General features: G+C 46.7%; 1 protein-coding gene across 1 annotated transcript in view; it reads right to left on the bottom strand.

The window, feature by feature from the left end:
• MIPEP (mitochondrial intermediate peptidase) overlaps positions 1 to 7,177 on the bottom strand; it is a 133,463-nt gene that overhangs the window by 94,365 nt on the left and 31,921 nt on the right. The window lies entirely within an intron of this gene.

Below are 7,177 nucleotides of genomic sequence, written 5' to 3'. Positions count from 1 at the left end.
AAAAAAAAAAAAAAAAAAAAAAAAAAAAAAAAAAAAAAAAGAAAGGTAAATCTAAAGAGAACTAGTGGATTTTACCCTAAAGAGGATATAACCTAATATCTCATGGGGCTGCTCGTGGCCTGGGAGACGTGGGACATCACCTCTGCAGACACCAGAGGAGTGACCTGGGGCCTGGAATCTGCCAGGCTGACGGTGAGGCGAGTGGACGCAGCACAGAGAGGGCGGGGGTCACCCAACGAGGGTCTGAACAGGGGCAACAGCAGGGGCTCTAAGACCAGGAGCCAGATCTCAGCTTCTTTTTCTTTTAGATGAAAAAGTTTCAGGACTGTGAGTGACCGGATTTGGAGGCTGAGGGAGAAAGAAAAGCCTAGACTAACATGCAGGTGTCTGGCTTGAGCAACCGCGTGGGTAGGAGCCGTTTAATCAGAGCAATGAACACACGCGCACGCAGATGCGCGCACACACACAAACTGAAGAGGGGAGGGTGGGTGTGTTTGTAGGAGAAGAGAGATTCAGTTTTGAAGACACTGACTCTGAGGTCCTGGGAGAAGTCAGCACGGAGGCTGTTATGGCCGAGGAGAGCACGAGCTGGAAAAGGAAAAGGGGAGGGCTGACAGGAGGGTCAAGGGCAGGTCCCTGGACTTGCAGGCGAAGGGGTGGAAAGGAAGACAAGGAGGAAGAGTTAGAGACAGCAGACTGTCACACAGAGTGAAGGAAGTCGGAAAGAGAAAAACAAGTATCGTATGCTAACGCGTATATGTGGAATCTAGAAAAATGGTACAGGTGAACTGGTCTGCAGGGCAGAAGTAGACACAGATGTAGAGAACAAACGTATGGACACCCAGGGGGGAAGAGGGAGTGTGGGATAAACTGGGAGATTGGGATTGACATGTATACACGAACATGTATAAAACAGGTAACTAATGAGAACCTGCTGTATAAAAAGTAAATAAATAAAATTAAATTTAAAAAAAAGTTAGAGTGGCAGAGAATTGAAAGAAAGGGATATCACAGAAATGAGGAAGGGGGATGTGTTGTAACATGGGAAATAACTGCCACTTCTGGTCTCCGGTCCAGCATATAAGGACCCTGGAGGGCACCACTGTCCTAACGACAAGTAAAAAGCTGAACAAACTGAAATCAGCAACTCTTCTTAGACCCAGCAGAGAAGTGAGGTCACAGAGCAAATCGCTGTGCCCCAAAATTGGAGAGGCAGGCAGGCAGATCCAGAGAGCCACAATTCACAGGAGGCTCCAGGGGAGACGAACACCGAGGTAGGAAAATAAACTATAATCGACAAATTGAGAGTTACAAATTCCAGGGAGGCCCAGTTTAAGGGGGGAATCCCTATACCTTTATGAGTTTTCCCTCCAGGAGCCCCACCAGGTTCTCACAGTGAAGATGGAGAACAATTCCCCCATCTTCCAGCAGAGGAAGGAAAAAGTAGCCATTATGAACTACACCAGCACGTTCTGCTCTTCTTAAAAAGGTCTGCCCTCCCGAGAGACTCTCTCACCAGAAAGAATATCCACCTCACCCCCTTCAGCCTTCCCATCTCATCAAAGCGGAGGGGACTGGAAAGCACTTGTGAAAGTCGCAGCTGAGACGCAGGGCCCCTAACAGACTGAGACGTAACCACAGGCCTGCAGATCACACGTCCTCCGCCCACACGTCAGCACCACTATCAGCAGGGCTCCCGTAAAACAACACGGGACACAACCCAGGCCTGCAGGTCCCAGACCTTAGTTAAGCAGAAGTCCCCCGAGAAACCCAAACAGGGGAGACAAAGAGCGCACACACCAAAGGAGAGCTACCTCCAGCCCCAGGGTTAGTGCAAAAGCAAGCAGAGCCCGCTCCTGGCCAGAAAAATATCTAACCTCACACCAAAGCCCTAGTTACCTCAGCTCCTTTCACCCAGTATACCATGTCCAACCTTCAACAAAAAATTTCAAGTCATGCTAAAAGACAAAAAACACAGTTTGAAGAGAAAGAACAAGCACCAGAACCAGGTTCAGATATGTCAGAGATGTTAGAATTAGCAGAGTGAGAATTAAAACAACTGTGATTAGCATCCCAAGCACTCTGAAGAAACAAGTAGAAAACATGCAAGAAGACATGGGTAAGGTAAGCACAGAGATGGAAACTCTAAAAACGAATCAAAAGGAAATGCTAGAAATTAAAGCACTGCAAAAGAAATAAAGAACACCCTTGATAAATCGTCAGTAGACTGGATACAGCCAAGGAAAGGATCAGTGAGCTTGAAGAGACGTCAACAGAAACTTCAAAACTGGTATGCAAAGACAAAAAAGAAAAACAGACACAGAAGAGGATACCCAAAGAATTGTAGGACAATCACAAAAGGTGCAATGCACACATGTTGGGAAAACCAGAAGAAGAAAGAGAGAAAGGAATTGAAGGAATATTTGAAGTAATAATGACTGAGAACTTTCCACACTGAAGACAAACACCAAACCACAAATCCAGGAAGGTCAGAACACCAAGTAGGAAAAAACAAAACACAACACTTAGGCAGATCATATTTAAGTTGCAAAAAATCAAAGACAAAGAGAAAATCTTCAAAGAAGCCAAAGGGGAAAAACGTCACCTCACCTAAAAAGCAACGATAAGAATTACATCAGACTTCTCTCCAGAAACCACGTAAGAGGAGTATGGAGTGAAATGCTTAAAGTTCTGAAATTAAACCCACAAACCTAGAATTCTGTGCCCAACAAAATTATCCTTCAAAAGTGGAGAAATAAAGGCTTTCTTGGACGAACAAAAATTGAGGAAATTTCTCACTAGCAGGCCAGGCTTATAAGAAATGTTAAAAGAAAGTCTTCAGGAAGAAGAAAAATAATGTAAGTCAGAAACCTGGACCCACGTAAATAAAGGAAGAGGGTTAGAAGAAATAAATGAAGATATTAAAAAACTTTCTATTTCTTCTGTTTCATATTTGTTCAAAATAGCAATGATGTATTAGGTGATTATAGCTTATGGATAAGTGACATAATGACAGCAGTGTTACGAGGGACGGGAAAGAGACCTAGGTGCCTGCACTAACCAACAAGCAGTGAGTACTACTGGGAAGGAGACTCGCACTGCTTGTAAATGGATACTGTAAACTTTAGGGCAACTACTCCCAACAGTGAAAAGAGGAGAAAAGCTGGAATCATATAACGTACTCAATTCAAACCATAAAAGGCAGAAAAAGAGTGGAAGACAAATAAAAGAAAGAAAAAATGATGATACAGGCAAGAGATAGAAAACAGTAACAAACATGGTAGGTTTTAACCCAATAATATCACTAATCACTTTAAACATCAATAGTCTAAATGTAACAAGTAAAATGCAGAGAATATGAGAATGGATTAAAAAACAAGACCCACTATATGTTGGCTGTAAGAAACTCACTTTATACAAAATAAACATAGTAAAGCTACAACAACACAGCTTATGCATAACCTAAAATATGTACTGACTTGCCTAATGCCCACGACACCTACATATGGTAATCAGGCGACGCTCCAGGAGACAATTCAGCTTGGAGAAAGTAATTTAGGTACAGAATATAGGCTTGTATAATACTCCACATACAACTTCCACTCTGTATACACTAAATGAAACTATTATCAATGATGAAAAGCAAATGGTATTCATTTGAAATGACTGAGAACAAATGCATTAAAAAGTAATATAGGCCTTCCCTGGTGGCAGAGTGGTTGAGAGTTCGCCTGCTGATGCAGGGGACACGGGTTCATGCCCCGGTCCGGGAAGATCCCACATGCCGTGGAGCGGCTGGGCCCGTGAGCCATGACCGCTGGGCCTGCGCGTCCGGAGCCTGTGCTCCGCAACGGGAGAGGCCACGGCAGGGAGAGGCCCGTGTACCGCAAAAAAAAAAAAAAAAAAAAGTAATATAAACTCCCTGTTTTTAAAAAAACTCTCAAATAACATCCCCTGGCTCACCAGTCCCACCATCTAGAGATAACCACTTCTTGTGTATCATCATTTTATCTGTGTAAGAAGGCTTACGCGCGTGTGTGTGTGTACACATCTACACGTTCAGAAATACACACAGATATATACACATAGACACACATATAGAATCAAACAATTCTTATCCTGCAATTTTCTTTTAACACACATTTTTAACAAAAATATGTTTTCCTGTATTTTTAACAAAAATGTACTTTTAAATACTGTCCACTTCGGCACATAAAGCTCTGGTCCACAACAAGCACCTGCCATAACTTCTCCAAAACGTCCACTCCCTGGCGTGTGTGGCCAGTGAGAGTCCACACCTTCTAAGGGAGTGTCCCATCCCTGACATTGTCTGAAACAGCCCACACACGGTGATAAGAGGAGCTGGACTTCTGATCGTGTCTGTATCAATTTTAACTTCTCTACAGAAAATGCACCCAGAGCTGTGCAGTCAGCTGCTGTTAGTTGCTGTCAGTTCACCTCAGCTACAGACAGCCCACAAACACCCTGCCAGGCAGGTACAGACCTCTCTGTGGAATCCATCCAGAAATGACGATGATGCATAGAGGATGAGATTTTAGATTTTTAAACAGGTGTTGCCAAGTCATCCTGCCAACCCCGCAAGCTGTGATAATGTGCGCCCCTGCCTTCCAGGCATGGAGGCCTGGGCCCTCGCACCTCAGGCTCTCTGCCTCTTCCTTTGGCTCTGTGGGCCACATCTTCTTTTTCTCTCTGGCAATTTGGTTTTGCTCCTCCACCACTTTTGAAATACTTAACTATTTATTTACTGGTGTATCACTTTTAGATAACACCTACTGAACCAGGTACTACATGACACCACATGCTACTTTACCCTCCTGAAGTTTTCTGTTACACAGAGATGGAGATGCAGCTATACTGATGACCTTGTTAGTTTACCAGGTGTCAGGAGGGGAATAGAGCTAAAGGCCTCTGTTTTGCCACCCTTTCTTGGGTATCCCCCAAGAATGCACTCAGTGCAGGAGCAGCCCCATCGGTAGCTAGAAAGACGAGGAGAGGAACTCAGAAATGCTGAAGACGGGCCTGGCATGGTGAACGGACGCAGTCTAGAAGGCAAAGATTCAGTACTTTGGCAAGAGAGGACTCCTTATGGCAAGTATGTCCATACTCCCTAAATTTAATCTACAAAATGACAGCTTACCCACTGTCATTTGGGTGATGCTGCGGATGACAAGTGCTCACAAGGACCCTGGGCTCAGCCTTTTACATATATCTCACCTAACAGCAGAAACAGCCCTACAAGGTCACACTTTTACCCCCTGTCACCAGTAAAAAAACAGGTTTACATAAAGACAAGTCATCTCCCCGAGGTTATGCCAGGACTGAGCACGAGGGCTAAGGCTTCTTTTTAACTGGACAGCAGTCCGGGAGTAAATGACACCAAGAAGAGACCTGCAGGCCTGCTTCCTTTGGGCCCGGCACTGAGGTCCCTCCCACGAGTGTGTCACCAGTGGAAGTACTAAAGGAGCGCTACACCTGGATGTTTGTCCTCAGTCACGTCTCCCAATGGTCGGGAGTCAGAGCCCTGAGTTCACTGCTAAAGCTGCACCCCGCGAACAAAAAAGTGCCGCCAGTTCACAGAAGAAACCAGAAGGCAAACGAGCGGCGGTGAGAAGGTGGGGAGCAGGGCTGAGGGCCCCTGTACTGAAGAAGGAACTTCAGGGAGCAGGAAATAAGTACAGTCAGGAACCGCAGAGGTCGGGGTGTTGAGGGCTAAAGCAAGGGACCGAACTGTGCGCGTGGCAGGTGGCTGGTAACTCGGAAACACCATCTGATGTCAGAGGACAGAGACCAGAGAGAGGAGGCATCCGGTCTAGACTGCTGGGGGAGGTTTGGCAAGAAAAAACGAGGACTTCAATCTCTGCAAGGGTCATGGGAGGGGCGACTGTCTGTTTCATGACAAGGAATATCTCAGCAGCTCTGCAGGCAAAGGGGAAGAAGTCAATCAAAAGGAAGAGACTGATGATACATAACAGAGTTAGAATAACTGCTGGAGCAACACCTCTAACGGTGTGAGATAACATTACCTTAGACTTGCACAGCGCTTCACAATTTGCCAAGCACTTTCACATCAGAAGCCTCCCATATTCCTTACAGAATCCTGTGAGACAGGTGAGGCTAGAATTATTACTCAATTTTACTGCAGGAAATTGAGACTGGGAGAGGCTGGTGACAGCCCAAGGCAGTCTCGGAGAAAAAGCCCTGGGTTGGAAGTTAAAACCTTGGCTCTGTCTCTTTCTGTGCTTTGAGAGCAAGTTTTTCTTTTCTGGTTTTTGGGGGCCTCAACTTCCTCACCAGGAAAATGAACTATTGGGTTTGCCAAAAAGTTCGTTCGGGTTTTTCCATAGGATGTTACGGAAAAACCCACATGAACATTTTGGCCAACCCAATACAATATGTCCCAGGCTCCGCTGATGATCAGACAAATGCACGCAAAGAAGCTGGCACTGTGCCTGGAGAAAAGCAGGCACTCCGTCCATCACAGCGAAACTCTGTCAGGAAGCTTGACTTAATGCTGTGAATTAATCACCTACTATGTGCCTGATGACACTCAGTGTGGAAAGAGTAAGGTCCCAAAACCATAAAGAGCACCTAATGCAAGTGACAAGGGATGTGAGTGCAGAGGGGATGAAGACGAGGCTGTAGTCAGTTCTGTTGGGGGGGAGGGCATGAGGTTAGGAAGTAGCATGGGGGGGAGGGGTCAGGGAGAAGGGGGAGGGGTCAGGGAGAAGCAGGGGGGAGGGTCAGGGAGAATGCCCCCCCCCATGGGAAGGAAGGGGAGAAGGAGCCCCAGGGGAGGGAGCAGCTGCACAGAGCACCACAGGCTCAACCACAAAGACCACCCGCCTCACTCAGCGGCCTCACACCACAAGGAAGAGACCCCCCCACGCCGGTGCCCCACCGGGCTCTCCATGACCCTCCCAAACGAGAGGCTATTCCCTCCTGAAGAGCAGCCAGAAGGGAGAGGTCCAGAGAGGCTGTGAGGGATTGAGGAAGCTCCAAGGTATTTCCAGCAGCTACACCCCTGCTGAGGCACCCTGATGGCCAGGCCCTGCCTTTGTGCACTCAGCTTACATCCGCAACCCACAGGATGTTCAGCGTCACAGGTCACTGAGGCCTCCAGGATGCTGGGCTCAGGAGGCAGCCCCCCGCCCCCCCC

Source organism: Lipotes vexillifer, unplaced genomic scaffold (genome assembly GCF_000442215.2).
Source record: "Lipotes vexillifer unplaced genomic scaffold, Lipotes_vexillifer_v1.1 scaffold543, whole genome shotgun sequence".
NCBI classification, from domain to species: Eukaryota; Metazoa; Chordata; class Mammalia; order Artiodactyla; family Lipotidae; genus Lipotes; species Lipotes vexillifer.
This window is presented reverse-complemented; position numbering and strand designations above follow the sequence as displayed.